Genomic DNA, 17,974 nt, shown 5'->3' on the forward strand with positions numbered 1-17,974 from the left:
TTCAACATTTCACAGAAATTCAGACTTTTATGGAAATGTCACAATCTTTACATGAAAATATTTAGTTCAATTTTCTTTTCCACAACACTCAGCAAACTCTAGGGGCCAAGGTGGGCCACTCTGGCCTGAATAGTATTCTGAGCGGAAGGCAATTGAGACACTATGGGCTCAGCAGAAACTTTTGCCCCTCCCTTAACCATGTAAAAGAATCTAAATTGGGGGTCTTTTCCAGAACAAGAGTTATTAGCAGAAATAAATTGTCTGAGTGACACAACCTTATGGCAAAGCAAACATCTAATTACCAAACATCTGTTCTTCTCATTGCCCTATGAATTGCATTCCTTTCCCGACCCCCTCCCATTCTCATTAGTTCAAGATGACATCTATACCTCATTTTGCCTGATTGTCTTTGGGATTTCTATACTGTATGAATTCCCTGTATGTACGTTATTAAATTTGATTTTCTCCTGTTAATCTGTCTCATTTCCATCTGAGTCTTACCCCAGCTACAAGGACCCTTGAAGGAGACAAGAAATCTTGCTCCCTGACACGACAAGTTGAAATGTCTATGTCTGAATTCAACCTCAAGATCCACCATTTTGTTAGTCTTGGTTTACGTCTTATGCCAATAACTGTTGAGCTGTGTCTTTAAATTTTAACTCTCTGAAACTTTTCCATCATCAGTAAATATAAAAATAATAATTACTGTCTAAAACATGGCAATGTAAGTTACATATGGGTACCATATATCACAAAGTGTGTATGGACCGAGCATTAAATACGTTAGCTTATGCATCTGACTCTAAGCTACAAACACTCCTCTCATTTATAATTTCCCCTGTCCTCTAACTTCCTGCTTGACATTTACATATGTTAATCTTTTCAGATCATTCTATTATCTGTTCACGAGATCTTAAATTAGACTCCATCTCAGAGATTCTATGGAAACTTTTTTCTTCTTTCTTTCCAAAGACCCTTTGATTTTCAAATTGGAGATCTTTTAATGGTAGTTCAATATATAACTTTTGTTCCTCTGTGGCTTGTTTTTTAATTGAGGTATAATGTACACACAGTGAAACGCACCGATCTTAAGTGTAAAGGTTAATGAATTTATGCAATTCACAACTCATTAAAGATGACGATCATCTCTTTCACACTTGAAAATTTTCTCAGTGAATTCCTCTGATATCAAAAGCAAACACTTAGTTTTGCTTATTCTTGATTTTCATGTAAATGCAATCAAACATTGTGTACTTTTTTGTGAGCGTCTACTATTTCTCAGTGTAATGTTTTTCAGACTATGTTATTGCACATATGAACAGTTTGTACCTCTTTATTGCTATTATTCTATTGTAGACATATACTATAATTTGTTTATACATTCTCTATGAGAGGAATATTGCGTTTTTCCAGTTTGGAGTCATTAGGAATAAAACTCTTATGAATACTCACGTTTAAGTATTTTCCTGGACATATATTTTCATTGTTGTTGTATAAAATACTTGGAATGGATGTTCTGAGTTATAGAGTAGGCGTGTGCTTAACCTAAAACTAAATTGCCAGTTTCCCATGTGGTTGTACCATTTTAAAATTCCACCAACAACATCCTTGCTAATATATGGTGTTGCCTTTTTTTTTTTTTTTTTAATTTTAGCCATTATGTTGGGTGTAAATTGGTGTCTGATTTTAATTTGCTTTTCCTTGATGACTAATGATGTGGAACTCTTTTATGTGCATAGTAAACATTTTTATATTTTCCTTTGGGAAGTATTTTTTCAGGTCTTTACCCATTGTTTAACTGGATTGCTTGTCTTTTTTATTGCTACGTTATATGTTCTTTTTTTTTTTTTTTGAGCATATATATGTATTGCACATACTTTATTCTGGTTTGCAACTTGGTTATTTTTATAAGAATGTCTTTCAATAAGCAAAAGTGTGTAGGTTTGATGAAATCTAATGCCATACTCTATTGATTACTGTGGCTTTACAATAGCTTTGAAATCAACAAGTATGAATTCCTCAACTTTATCTTCTGCCAAATCATTTTTGCTACTTTAGGTTCTGTGTCATTCCCATCAATTTTAAAATTGGATTTTGTTTAAATTTTAAAACCTTGTTTTGATCAGGTTTGATGCAAATCTAGAGACCAAATTGAGGATGATAGATATGTTTGAAATATTGAGTCTTCCACATGGCATATTCTCCATTTATTTGGGTCTTTTTATTTATTTGGGGGGGGGTCTTTTTAAATTTAACTTCTCTCAGTAATGTTTTGCAGTTTTCAGACTAGTGGCCTGTTTTGTTAAATTTTATCTTCTAATTGTTAATTGTTAGCATGTAGACTCCAGATAGGTATTTGTATTTTGTCATTGTGTCCTGCAATCATGTTAAATTCACTTATTAGATCTACTAGCTTTTTTGTATATTTCTTAGGTTTTTCTTAAACAATCATAGTATCTATCATTACAGTAATTTTTATGTGTTCCTTCTAAACTTTAAGTCATTTGCTTCTTTGTGTTCTTTTTCTCCCAAATTGAATTTGCTAGAATCTCTAGTACAATGTTGAGCAACAGTGGCAAGAGCAGAATTACTTAACTTATTCTTGATATCAAGTGAGAGGAGTTCAATATTTCACAATTAACTTTTATGCTAATTGCAGGTTTTTCCTTGTTTTTCTAATTTGCTGAGAGTGTTTATCATTAATGGGTATTTAATTTTGTCAAAACACGTTTTCACATCTATTAAGAGATCATATGGATTTTGTTCATTCCATTAATGTAATGAATTATTTGTACTGATTTTTTAAAAATAATAAATCAACATTTTGTTACTGAGATAAACCTTCCTATATCTTCTCATTATATTTTTATATTATTGAATATAATTTCCTTGTACTTTTTAAAGGATTTTTCTATGTCTTTTCATGAGAGATAGTGGTCTGTAGTTTGTTTTCTTGGAATATATTTGACTAATTTTAGTATTAAGGTTTTTCAGACTTTATAAAATGAGGTGGGAAATTATTTTTGTTCTTCTATATTCTGATAAGTTTGTATAAGGTTGTATTCTTGTTATATCATTCATTAGAATCTGCCAGTAAAAATACTTTGGCCTGGTGGAATTTTGAATTTCTAAAAAACAAATCTAGTCTTATTCATATGTTCTATTTATCTTATCTAATCTATCCTTTATCTAAAACTAATCATGGGAGATAACAGAAAGGTCATCTGGTGCTTATTTTAAGTCCTTTCATGTGAGTTTGCAAGAGGCTGAAGGAGTACCACAGATTATTTAAGACATGGATAATCAACAGTTTAAATGAACATAAATATTAAGACTAACACATCTCAATAATTGTCTTCCATCATGATCATGCTAAGAAATTGTCTGCAAATTCTGACAATATTTGTCAATATTAGTTTGAGGACAATACTAGCTTAAGATGTTGCTTCAGTAAGTATATCTCTGTTTTTAAATGCATATATAGAACCCAGCTGGATTATTCTGGTTCTAGTGATTAATGTCTTCCAACGAATTTTACTGTATTACCTAAATTATCAAGCATTCATTAGATATCTGCTAGTATTTCTTTATTATCTCCTATTGACTGGAGGATGTATAGCAACATTCTCTTCTTCATTGCTGACATTGTTTGTGTTTTTATTTCTTTTTTTTTTTTGATCAATTTTGTTAGAAAATTTTTAGTGTTATTTATCTTTTCAATGAAAAACTTTTGGCTATGTTATTTTTTCCATTATTTGTTCTTTATTTTACTGATTTTCAGTCTTATTATTATTTTCTTTTATTTACTTTTGGCTTGGATTATTCCTTTTCTGTTTCTTTTTCTTTTTTTCTTTAATGTTAGGCTTAGAATATTGAGTTCAAGACTTTTTTCTTTTATAATATAAACACTTAAATCTATAAATTTCCATCAAATCATGGTTTTAGTTATTTTTCCACTAATTTTGATAATTTGCATTCTCACTACCATTCATTTAAAAATATTTTCTAGTTTTCTTGTGAACTTTAATTTGATATAGAGTGCTGGATCCCATTTGCAGAGTTTCTGATTCAGTAGATAGGGCTGGAGTCAGAGAATTAGCATTTCTGACATGTTTTCATATGATGCTGACACTGCTGTTCTGAGGACCAGACTTGAGACACCACTGCTTTCAGGCACCGTTCTTATTCTTAAAGTGTGGCCTCTAGTGATTTGGAAATCAAATTTCTCCCAACACCTGGCTAATTCTAGAATCTCTGTCCTTTTCTCATCCTTCCAACAATTATTCTGTGGTGGGCCTGTGGAGTCAAGCCTTGTACCATTGTTTTGTGTTTAGCCAAATGTCTGAAATATGCAGATTTCTGAAACTCTTTCTCTATGCAACTCTCTCATTTCTGCTAACGTGTGCCACAGAGTACAAGAAGCCTCAGCAGTTCCAAAATGGGACCACTGTTTGTCCGGCGAAGCTACAACCCAGTGAAAGATATCACCTCAAAAAGCTAGTTCCTTTTCCTTTCTCCTGTTCTCATCTTCCACTCTTCAGTGCCTGCTCCAATTACAAAATACAGCAAAATACTTAATATTTGGAACTCAGTTAAATGGGGCCATCAATGAAATACCTCTCTAAGTAACATGTTGACCAAAACTAGATAAATGTAAACAGCAAACAAACTGATATAAAGAATCTGTTTTTCAAGTAATCATTCAGTTTTAGTTAATACATTCAATTTATATTTATTGAAAATTTACTTTTTGTCAAGCACTGAGCTAAAGATTGGAGATTAAACAGTGAATAAAAGAGCGATGGTTCTTTTACACTGTTTGCAAAGAGAAAATCTGAAATAAAAATCTACTGATTAAAAAAAAGAACATTCTAACTGCCCTAGATGCCAATAGTTCGGTTTGGTTGGCATCTATCTTGGTGAGTTTGCCATGGTTTAGGGTCCAGAGAACTGGATCATGTCTTAGTTCCAGATATAATAAAATTCTAGGCAACTAATTCATAATAACTGAACTCACCAGATAATAAAGTACTTTAATTAGAATAGCAATTCTTAAATTATTCTAAGGTCTCTAACCACCATAGTGTTTGCTCTCACACGCTCAAGCCAAGGATTCTTTCACTGCACACCATGTCTATTATAATCAGGAACTGTTCTGTGAGAATGAAATCAGCACAAAGACCATTCAATGATAAGAATGGTTTCTGGCACCAGGCTCTGGTAATCTAATATTTCATCCTTAAAGGAATAATAGCCAATATTTATGAAGTCATTACTTTCTCACAGCGTTTTGATGTACATATCACAATAATCCTCGTTTTTCACACAGAGACACTGAGGCACAGAGAGCTTTAATAACTAGTAAATGGTAGCAGGATGCAAATATATGGAGTCTGGCTCAGAAACCCAAACGCTCAATCTCTCAGCTACATGGTTATACAGAGTCTACTATAGCAAGATCTGATATATTGATTTTGGGGATGGGCGGTACTTGTATTGACATTGCTTGGGCAAGTCATTTCTTTCTACTTTTCTACATTTCAGTAGCTGGCTAATGTCTCTTTGATTAAGTCATTATTTCTTTATATATAATAATGAATTTAATTTTCTTTCAGTGAAGTTTGTCAGGTGGCTCTCCTTAATCGATTATTATTAATTTATAGTAAGATCTCAACCTGGAACACTCCGGTTGGTCTCTGCATTCAGTAATATTGTATTTGGCTTTAGAATATTTAAAGTAATAATTTTGGCCATGCATTTAATATGGTAAGATGGCATATTAAAAAAAAAATTAATGTTTATTTTTGAGAGTGAGACAGAGGGACAGAGCACGAGCTGGGAAGAGGCAGAGAGAGAGGGAGATACAGAATCCAAAACAGGCTCCAGGCTCTGAGCTGTCAGCACAGAGACTGACACAGGGCTCAAACCTACGAACCGTAAGATCATGACCAGAATGGGAGCTGGATGCTTAACTGACTGAGCCATCCAGGCACCCGTAAGATGTCTTATTTTTAAAAATTTCATTGGATATTCTTTCCTGCTTTGTTGAAGATTAATTGACCGTATAGTTGTGGTTTCGCTTCTGGATTTTCTATTCTATTGATCTAAGTATCTATTCTTGTGCTAGTACCATATTCTTTTGATCACTACAACTTTGTAATATAACTTGAAGTCCAGAATTATGATGCCTCCAGCTTTGCCTTGCTTTTCCAAGGTTGTTTCGGCTATTTGAGGTCTTTTGTGTTTCCATACAAATTTTAGGATTGTTTGTTCTAGCTCTGTGAAAAATGCTGGTGGTACTTTAACAAGGATTGCATTAAATGTGTAGATTGCTTTGGGTAGTATCGACATTTTACCAATATTTGTTCTTCCAGTCCGTGAGCATGGAATGTTTTTCCATTTCTTTGTGTTATCTTCAATTTCTTTCATCAGTGTTTTATAGTTTTCAGAGTACAGGTCTTTCACCTCTTTAATTAAGTTTATTCCTAGGCATCCTATTGTCTTTGGTGCAATTGTAAAAGAGATTGATTACTTACTTTCTCTTTCTGCTGCTTCATTGGTATATAGAAATACAACAGATGGTGTGGGGAAAACTGGACAGCAACACACAAAACAATGAAACTGGACCACTTTCTTACACCACACACAAAAATGAATTCCAAAAGTAACAAGGACCTAAATATGAAACATGAAACCATTAAAAATTTTAGAGGAGAACATAACCTCTTTGTCATTGGCTGTAACAACTTCTTTCCAGATATGTCTCCTGAAGAAAGGGGAACAAAAGCAAAAATAAACTATTGAGACTTCTCAAAATAAAACATTTCTGTACAGTGAAGAAAACAATCAACAAAACTAAAAGGCAACCTAGAGAATGGGAGAAGGTATTTGCAAAAGACATATCTGATCAAGGGTTCGTATCCAAAATATATAAAGAACTTACAAAACTCAATATCCAAAAAACAAATATTCCACTTCAGAAATGGGCAGAAGACATAAATAGACATTTTTCCAAAGTAGAATACAGATGGCAATAGACACATGAAACAATGCTCAACATTACTGGTCCTAAGGGAAATGCAAACCAAAACTACAATGAGCTATCACCTACCACTTGTCAGAATGGCTGAAATCAATAGTGCAAGAAACCATAGGTATTGGTGAGGATGTGTAGAAAAAAGAACCCTCTTACACTGTAGATGGGAATGCAAACTGGTACAGCCACCATGGAAAAGAGTATGGAGGTTCTTCAAAAAGTTAAAAATAGAATGACCTATGATCCAGCAATTATACTACTAGGTATTTACACAAAGAATACAAAAATAGTAACTCAAAGGGACACATGCATCCTGATATTTATAGCAGTATTATCTACAATAACCAAATTATGGAAACAGCCCTAGTGCCCATTCACTTATATATATATATATATATATATATATACGCCATAAAATGAAATTTTTCCATTTGCAAAGACATGGATGGAGCTAGATCGTATTATGCTAAGTGAAATAAGTCAGTCAGAGAAAGACAAATACAATATTCATTCACTTATATATGGAATTTAAGAAAGAAAACAAATGAGCAAAAGGGGTGGGGGGGGGGGGAAGGAGAGAGAGAACCAAACCAAGAAACAGACTCTTAACTGTAGAGAACAAACTGATGGTTACCAGAGGGGAGGTGAGTAGGGGGGGGGGGGTTAAATGGGTGATGGGGGTTAAGGAGTGCACTTGTGATGAGCACCAGGTGTTGTATGGAAGTGTTGAATCACCATATTATACGCCAAAATGAATATTACATGTATGTTAACTAACTGGAATTTAAATAAAAACTTTTTTAAAAATCAAGATTTTCATGTATTCTCTTGAAAAAAATAAAAAAATATAGAAATAATGGACCCACATTCTGCATAGTGATGATCCACTAGAGCTATCCAGGCCACTATATTCATTAGTATCACGTGCTTAACAACCTCAGGCATTGTCCTTAGCAATCCTTGATATATAAGGTAACTGGAAGGAAAGTGATTACTGCTATCATTTCTTCAAATTGTATATATATCTAACTTTTTATTTTTAATATTCATGGAGTTATATGTAATTGGAGTGACATTTATTTAAACATTCTCCTACACTTACATGAAAATCTATAAGATCTAAGTCACTAGACTGGGGTAGCAGTGGAACGACATCTCAATATATCTCCTATTAATCATTTGAGTAAATGCCTATATTCATCATGAAATCTAATATCATCTCCTTTTCCTTCATTTCCCTCCTCTTCATCTATAAAAACAAAGCAGACCTGCTAATAGAATACTGAGAAGGGAATTTTGAAAACGTGAATAGCTTACTTGCAGCTCTTTTTACCTGCCCGTGTTGCTCTTGCTCTCACAAAGTTTTGGCCTCAAAGACTGGATCCACAAAGTCAGATCTGTGCCCACTGCAAACAAGCTCAGATCCCTGAAAATGTAGAAAAGGCAACTTTGAGAATCATACATTTCTTCCTAACCTACACTAAAAAACTTAGCTAGAATTCGAAAAGCTATGGCCGCTGTGTCTAACTTTTCCAGAAGGAGTCTTCCCGTACAAGGCTGTACAGAGTACTCTAGTGAGGAGGATACAACCTGCAAACTTCCTGACAGTCGGATTTGAATCACTCTTAGCAACTCTGGTACCCTTTCAGTCCAGAATGGCACTTTTATTCATTGAGAAAGTCTATAACATCGAGTCTCAAAAAGAAGGTGTGAACCGAGAACCCTGAACAGCCCAGGAGGCTCCCAGATCCAGATGCCAACTCATCCACCTCTTCTCCCAGAATACTATTTGACATTACAGGAAGTAGCTTTTCTTTCTTTTTCCCAAAGGGGAAAAGATACTGTGATGTTCTTCCTAAAGGAAACTTAGTCCAAGTTCATATGCTTCATGTTATTGTTATATTAGTCCGGTTGAACTGTCATAACAAAATATCACAGACTGGGTGGTTCAAGCAACAGAAATTCATTTTCTCAAGGTTCTGGAGGCTAGAAGTCCATAATCAATGTTACAGAAAATTGAGTTCTGGTGAGGACTCTCATCCTGGCTTGTAAACTCCCACCTTCTCTCTGTGTCCATATAACCCTTTCCTGTGTGTGCTTGCAGTGAGAGAGAGCTCTGTGTCCCTTTCTCTTCTTATAAGGATACTAGCCCTATGGGATTAAGGCCCCACCCTTATGACTTCATTTAACCTCATTTAGATAATTCCTTAATGCCCTATGTTTGATTAAGTCACATTGGGGATCAGAGCTTCAACATACTAATTTTGGGGGGACACGGTACAATTGGTATTAGTGTTTTGACACATATGAAGCTAATATGCTCTCCATATCAGAGGAAAGGTGGCTGCTGGTATAGTGAATTAAACTTGCACTCACACAACCTTTAATAAGTTTAAAAATAAAACATTCCTAAATCTAATTAATACATATTTTATTAAGTATCAATTAAGAAAAAAAATCCGAAGGCGAGGCGAGTAATTGTATTATAATTTTAAACCATTATTGTTGTCAAATCTATAAAATAGCAATACCAATACTTCCTTCTCAGACTTACTAAAATTTCTCTCAACTATCCTTAATAGATTTAATTGCTTCCCTCCCATGTCACCACTGTACTTTCTGAATAGCTCAATTCAAGCAATGATCCTTTATATTGTAATTGTTTTTCCTGTTCTAGTCAAGCTTTTTAAAAGCCGGAACTGCGCCTTCCCATCTTTGAATAGTAGGTTTTATATCAGTTGCTTCCAATACTCTAGTCATCCAATAAATATTTATTATATCAAATAATTAGTTAGCTTCAAGTCAATGTGTTTTTTAAAACATGAACAATACATGGTAAGAAGTAATGAGTGGTAAATTTAAGATTATGTTTGGATCTTTTCAACAGTAATAATTTAACTATTTTTAACCTTTGTTAAAAACCATTAACATCTAAGGGTGCCTGGGTGGCTCAGTCGGTTGAGTGTTGGCCCTTGATTTCAGCTCAGGTCGTGATCTCAGGGTTTCTGAGATGGACCCCCACATCGGGCTTGCTCAGAGCTGACAGTATGAAGCCTGCTGGGATTCTCTCTCTCCCTCTCTCTCTGCCCCTCTACCACTAGTGTGCACTCTCTCTCTCTCTCTCCCTCTCTCTCTGCCCCTCTCCCACTAGTGTGCACTCTCTCTCTCTCTCTCCCTCTCTCTGCCCCTCTCCCACTAGTGTGTGTGCTCTCTCTCTCAAAATAAATAGACATTTAAAAAATCATTAGGGGCGCCTGGGTGGCGCAGTCAGTTAAGTGTCCGACTTCAGCCAGGTCACGATCTCGCGGTCCGTGAGTTCGAGCCCCGCCTCGGGCTCAGGGCTGATGGCTCAGAGCCTGGAGCCTGTTTCCGATTCTGTGTCTCCCTCTCTCTCTGACCCTCCCCCGTTCATGCTCTGTCTCTCTCTGTCCCAAAAATACATAAAAAATGTTGAAAAAAATTTTTAAAAATCATTAGCATCTGTTATTACACAATATTCACTTCAAATTACCACAAATTAATTTTAATCTCTCACATGATGCATATCAAAGGGGAAAACCAGATATAAGATTTTTGTTTTGGAATTAATAATATTTGAAGTAAACCCCATGGTCTTAAACCAGCAAATGATTATTCTTCGTAACATATTTAAGTGCTCTATATTGAAGAATATTTAAATTATTTCCCCTGTAAAAATGCTTACTCATCTTTAATATTTACTGATGCTATCTATAACCTAGTCAGACCTGAAGACTGATCACCGACTTTAATTCCTTACAAGTAATAATTCTAGCATTTTCATGTGTGAATAGTTGAAGAGGTAAGAAAAGAAAATTAGTGATCCTAATTCTGTGTAGGGACAATCCATTCTAACATAATAATCTTAAACTGAATTATACAAACTCAAGGTGGCAGGAACTGCAGGAGATCGAGCTAACCTTTATTGGTCAAGTACTATGTACTTGGTCAAGTATTAAGTGTACTATGTATGCAACCCATTGCAATTTTCACAACAATAATATTAGGTGTGGATTCTATCCATTTGAGGTTAGTTAGGAAAATAAGGTTCAGAGAGTTGAAATAACTCAATGCCCCAATATCACAGAGCCACTAAATAACAGAGGCCAAATTCAAATTCAGATATGTCTGATTCCAGGACTCATGATCTAAGTCAGTAGGAATGACCTCATATGGCAGTAGTTCATTCTCTTAGTACATTTATTCCTTTCCTGAGGGAAGGGAATATTAACTGGAAGTTTCCTACTATCAAGTTCTGATCACCCATTGTTATATTTTTAAATTTACATCAATCATATAATCAGACATATCCAATAGCTTTGCCTTTATTCAGCCTCTCTCCTTTGGAAGTATGTACCACGGTCCTGAATTGTTTTATCCTCACTTAGTTCATACATACAAGGTGTGTCTTTTGTTATTGTAATCTTCTAGATAGCAATATATTGCAAAACTACCAAATGTCAAATTGTGCATGATTTAATTATTCTCAGCTCCATATCCTTCTGTGTTTCCTCCTGTGCCAACAGGGTTGGAAGTCCACAAACTGTATTTCAGAGACATTTGGCCAAACTAAAGGATTAAGTGACATCTTACCCTTAAATTCTAACATTGAGAAATATTAGCAGAGGTTTTAAAAGCAAGAGGAGCCAAGAACCATGCAAATATTGGCCCTTCTCTGTTGGAGTACCTACTTCAGGGCTTTTGAAAAGAGCAGACTTTGTAACAGGAGTGGAAGGTCAAAGAAGTTTCTCTAGCGCTTAAGAAGTCATTGCTGGCTCATGGGTTCCAGCACAAATATGCCAGCAGCTTCTTGGTATTCTGCTTCTGTTTCTCCATTCTTTACAACACCTTCGTAACCAATTCTCTGAATCAACCTTTGCTTGGCCTTAATACTTAAAGTAGTTTAATATCTTAAACTAGTGGTTTAATATCTTAACTAATGTTTTAATTTAATATCTCAACTGGAAACATATGGTAATAGCTTTTCTTTCCCTATCTATCCCATATTTGTTAAAGGAGAGTTATGAATTTTAAAATCATTAGTCTTTGACACATTAAAATTTAAAGAACAAATATCTAGTTTGTTTGCACATCATATATCTTTATAAGACTTACTGTTTTTTTTTAATTGTACTAATGTTTCATGAATTCATGAAAATTCTTATCAATGGAATACAACTATTTCCTTTCTTTGTAGAACTGGAAATAGAGGATATTTAGCCCTGTGAAATTCACACCCATGTTATTTAAATACTTGCAAAGAGACTGAGTATATACAGTTATATAATTTAAAAAGAATACTGAGAATTGTCTTTCAAGCCTACTACTGTGTGAAGTGTGAAGTTTGGATATTCATTTATTCTCTTCTGAACTCAAAAACTTTTCCCTTAGTAGAAAAATGAGTCCTGGCATGGATGAATTGTAAGGTCTGCTTACAAAAATCCCTAGATTTTTATCTTGTTCTGTTTTATATGTTAACTGAAAACCTGTATCTGAGTTACTAACATAGTCCACAAGTTCTATTCTTGGTTCTACTCTATGCTAACACATGTTCATGAGCAAGAGCATTTTTTCTGAGGTTCAAATTCTTCATTTATATAATGAGAGATTTGAAACAGAGTTGATCTGTTTCTTACCTACCCTAAAATCATCTTTGATTCCAGTTTAACTGTTCTTTGTTCAGAGCAATAGTGAAATCAGTTTATCCCATGGCTCAAACCTTGGTTTACTTATTTATAAAATTGAAATATGTTCTTTTTACTGAGCAGATTATAATTATGAGATGTCAGGCATAAAAGTGATTTGTGCAAAGCACTACAACAGGATATAATGATTCTATTATTTTGTGTAGTAAGTGAGTGTATATTTGAGGGTGTTCATACGTTGACATGCACCTATCTAATTTTATTAAAGTATCTGTGTTTCACAACACTTTGAACACTTTGAAGTTGAGCAATTTCCAGTAGCAACCACCCTTATACAGATTTGTCACTTTATCTCATTAGAGTTAATAAAAGCCAAGGCTAGTAAGTGAAGAAATTTGGCCTTTTATTTAGGACACAGGTATCTGGACAACACCCAACTAGTCAGCTATTCAAATACTGTTTAATTAATTAAAAGCTTGGAGCTGCCTATTGAAGCTGGATGACTAATTAGACGCATTATTATATAAGTCCTACAAAAGCTTAGAAGTGCCATTCTAAACTTTTCTGGAGAAGCAAAGGAATATAGAACTCAAGGGATGAAATGGAATCTCTGCTTCTGGGCTTTTCCTAAACTACACAAGATACTTATTTCTAATCTTTTAGATAGGTTATTTCACAACCCATAACACCAACTCCATTAATCAAAACATTCTGTGAGAAAAGTCACATCCATTCCAATTTTTAAACATGATTTCTATTATCGGGAACAACTAAGACAGGAGGGAAATTCAGAAGATGGATACTCATTGGAGCCATCACAATTATATTAATAATAATGGCTCTGGAGTTCAGCTTAGCTACTTATTCTCTACTAACTTTTGGGGGTGGTTTTCTACCTTCCACTATAAACAATGCTCTAATGAGTAGAGGGCCCTTTGCCATGTCTTGATAGTCCAGAGATTCTCATTCCAGGTCTGATTTTACTCTTCTGGTCAGTTTTAGTTATTTCTGAGTCTTCAGTTGTCAAAAACAAAAACAAAAACAAAAACAAAACAGGCTCCGTATCTATTTTTCTGTTAACTGAGAATGGGCTTTTGAGTAAATCAGATAAACTGATTGATTATAGCAAGCCATGTAGTGTGTTATTTCCTCACAGATTACCATGTAAGTGGTGACAAATGAGCTCAGAGTTAAGTATCTGTGTATAAGCCAAGATCTAGCATCTCAGCTTTACTGTGTTTTTGTTTTTTTATACAGGCCCTGGGGAAAGCTGGCTCTTACCAGCACCGATGTGTATGATAACTACACCAGTAAGCCAAAGTAATCATTAAAATGTGAAGAGTAAATTTCTGGTAATAAGAATACAACACATTGGCACAAAACAGTATTTTCGAAAAAAAATTCTTTTAAATTTGCATCTAATGGAAAATGAGAATGCATTATTATCATTTTGTTTTTCATTTTGGAGATCAGAAAATTGAGGCTTAAGTTAATTAATTTATCCATGATCCTTACCAGAAAGTGGCAGAGCTATGAGATGGATCCCTGTCGATGTAGCTTCAAACTTATGACCTTTAAATCCTTATATCTACTACTCTTTAAATGAAATCATATGTGCTAGAGCTAAAAGGCAGACAAGTTCACATAATAACAGAAAGCCTTGAATGTGGTTATGAGAAATGAGGTGGGGGGCAGTGGAGGAAGGGGGAATTGGAAAAAGGTGGTCAAGAGGTACAAACTTCCAGTTACAAGATAAATAGGTACCAGGGATAAAAAGTAGAGCATGATGATCTTAGTTAACATTGCCGCATAATATACATGAAAGTTGTTATGGGAGTAACTCCTCAAACTTCTCATCACAAGGAAAAATATTTATTTTTCTTTTTTGCTTTCTCTTCTTATTGTACCTATTGAGTTGATGGATGGTAACTAGACTTATTGTGGTAATTATTTCACAATATCTATAAGTCCAACCGTCCCGCTGTATGCCTTAAACTTAAACAGTAATGCATGCCAATTGTATCTCTATACAACTGGGGAAAAATTCAATTAAAAAAACTTTCTAATACAAAGAGAGGCTGGGTTTATTAGACGAAGAGTTGACATACTTATTTTCTGTTTCTTCGTTTCTTTCTTTCTTTGCTCTTTCAAAACAGGTTTTCCATCAGAATACATATTCTCATACTGTTTAGCTATTGATATCAACTCAGCCACAGAGTACATAATCTTCCTTTGATTGGAGAGTATTCATTCTTTCGTTACATATAATGTACCATCTTCCATTGTTGATTTTTCATATGTTAATCTAAATATGTAAGGTAATAGCTCATTATTTTGCCTGAGCTTCATATTCATAGATGAGTGCAAGGACATTCTAACTATTCTATTCTCTACCATCAAAACCCATTTTTAGACATTACACCTTTTAAGAAAAGTAGGGATTGCAGAGGTAAGTAACCATCTTTCTTCTATGAAAACTAATATTAGTTCAGAAAAAAAAAACTGATGCAAGCTTAGAGTTATTAAAAGTATAATTTTCAAAAAAACCTGAAATGTATGGGGTGCCTGGGTGGCTCAGTTAATTGAGCATTTGACTCTTGGTTTCAGCTTACTTAGGTCATGATCCCAGGGTCATGGGATCAAGCCCTGCCTAAGGGTCCTTGCTGGGCATGGAGCCTACTTGGGATTCTCTCTTTCTCCCTCTTCCCATCTCCTCCACACATGGTCTCTTGCTGTCAACAATAAATAAATAAATTTAAAGAATAAAAATAAAAATATGCTGAAATTAAAATAGGTTGGGTATAAATTTGGTTGATGTCCAAGGCACCTGAGTGGCTCAGTTGGTTGAGCAAGTTGGTTGCCTCAGGTTGTGATCTCTCAGTTCACAAGTTCGAGCCCCATGTCAGGCTCTGTGCTGACAGCTCACAGCCTGGAGCCTGCTTCAGATTCTGTCTCCCTCTCTCTTTGCCCCTCCCCCTGATAGTGCTCTGTCTGTGTCTCTCTTTCAAAAATAAACATTAAAAAAAAAATTAAATTGGTTGATATCCTATAGGGCAATAAAACCATAACCTGAACGAAATTCATTTGCAATATACCTTTAAAAACAAAACAAAGCAATTTAACACCTAATCTCACAGAGTCTGGGCCCAATCAATAGTAAATAGTGAGTTTAAAAAAATGTGTTATTCCAGAGAATTGCAGAATCTTTGGGAGGAACTCTTAGACAATGCTCCACTGTATCACTGAAAGGATACACTTTCATTAATTTGCCTTATTTTCAAGTTGAGATAATTTTTCACACTATTCTCTACCATGTACAAAAAATAGTACTTTGTCTAATACTATGTGTCAACGTTTTGTAAATAATATATCATTTGGTTGTCAAATGAATGTGAATAAGCATAAGGTTTTTTATGAAAATGATTATTTCCTTGGGAAAAATTCATATGATATTAAACTGGGATAAAGGACTTCGAATATTTTGAAGGTTATTGATACATATAGCCAAATTCATTTCTACAAGGGATTGGGCTATCTGCACTACTCATGAGGAGTAGTCCACTCTGACCATCATACTGACAGAGTTGGGCCTCATCATTTTAAAAATCATGCAATTTGGTGGATGCAAAATAAGACCTCATTTCAATCTATCCATATAAGATCTGATTACTTATAAAGTTGATATTTTATTTTATTTTACTTTATTTTTTAATATGTATTTATTTTGGGGAGAGCACAAGTGGGGGAGGGGCAGAGAGAGGGAGACAGAGGATCCGAAGCAGGCTGGGCACTGACAGGCTGACAGCATCTAGCCCATGTGTGAATGTGTGGGTTTGAACCCACGAACCATGAACCACGAGATCATGAGATCATGACCTGAGCTGAAGCAGGACACTCAACTGACTGAGCCACCCAAGTGCCCCTAAAGTTCATATTTTAGAACATGATTTTATTATTTTATTCTAATTTGTTACTTGCTTATTTTTCGATCTAAGTATTAGTGCCCATGTTTTCTATTCCTTTCAGCTTCTAATATCTAAAGGACATTAACACTTTGTGTTTAATTCTTACCCATCAAAGGGTTTGTCATAATAGTATTAATAGAATATTTTATGTGAGGAATAATAACATCCTAAATGAGATTCATCTGTGCTAACTTGAAACTCAACATAAGATTATGCTAATAAAGATGTAATGTTGTTTCCTCTTGTTCCATTAAAACTCTCTTAATGTGGGGCGCCTGGGTGGCGCAGTCGGTTAAGCGTCCGACTTCAGCCAGGTCACAATCTCGCGGTCCGTGAGTTCGAGCCCCGCGTCAGGCTCTGGGCTGATGGCTCAGAGCCTGGAGCCCGTTTCCGATTCTGTCTCCCTCTCTCTCTGACCCTCCCCCGTTCATGCTCTGTCTCTCTCTGTCGCAAAAATAAATAAACGTTGAAAAAAAATTTTTTTAAACTCTCTTAATGAAAAATGAAAACTGTATATACAAGTAATGTTAATAAGGGTGGAGAACCAAAACTACAGGAAACACAGAGATATTTGTAAATGCAAAATTCTTTGTAAATTGACTGCAATCATTATATTAATGAGTAAACAGTATAGCTTTAGGGGATTATATTTTGAACAATTTAGAACAACTGGACAATCATCCATAATAATTAAAATCATTGTTTTTGTGATGTGTTTGTAAAATAAAATAAAAAACTGAAACTAACGTATACTCAAGATTATTTATGTTGTATATAAAGTGTGTGTGTGTTTGTGTGTGTGTATGTAACATATATGTATAAAACAAAACATATCATTTCTGCTTTTAGTAGTTTAAAGGCTTTCTCTGGTAACACTACCATAGATCCATTTAAAAGATGAGTATATTTTTGGGGTGCCTGGGTGGGTCAGTCAGTTAAGCCTCCAACTTCATATCCGGTCATGATCTCATGGTTCCTGAGTTGGGCCTCTGTGCTGATAGCTCAGAGCCTGGAGCCTGCTTTGGATTCTGTGTGTGTGTGTGTGTGTGTGTGTGTCTTTCTGCCCCTCCCCTGCTCATGCTCTGTCTCTCTCTCTCAAAAATGAATAAACTTTAAAAAATAAAATAAAAGATGAGTATATTTTCTTAAAATTATCCATTCTTCCAGTAATAGAAGAGAAAGTCATTGAATTGAGGGATTAGCTGTTGTAATGTTTTCTAATTTATAACAATTGGAATTTATATATAATATTTATGTTCAATTAGAAAAAATACATAACAAGTTTAAAATAAAATAACGTCATATAAAAT

This window comes from Herpailurus yagouaroundi, unplaced genomic scaffold (genome assembly GCF_014898765.1).
Source record: "Herpailurus yagouaroundi ecotype Mexico unplaced genomic scaffold, PumYag 182, whole genome shotgun sequence".
NCBI classification, from domain to species: domain Eukaryota; kingdom Metazoa; phylum Chordata; class Mammalia; order Carnivora; family Felidae; genus Herpailurus; species Herpailurus yagouaroundi.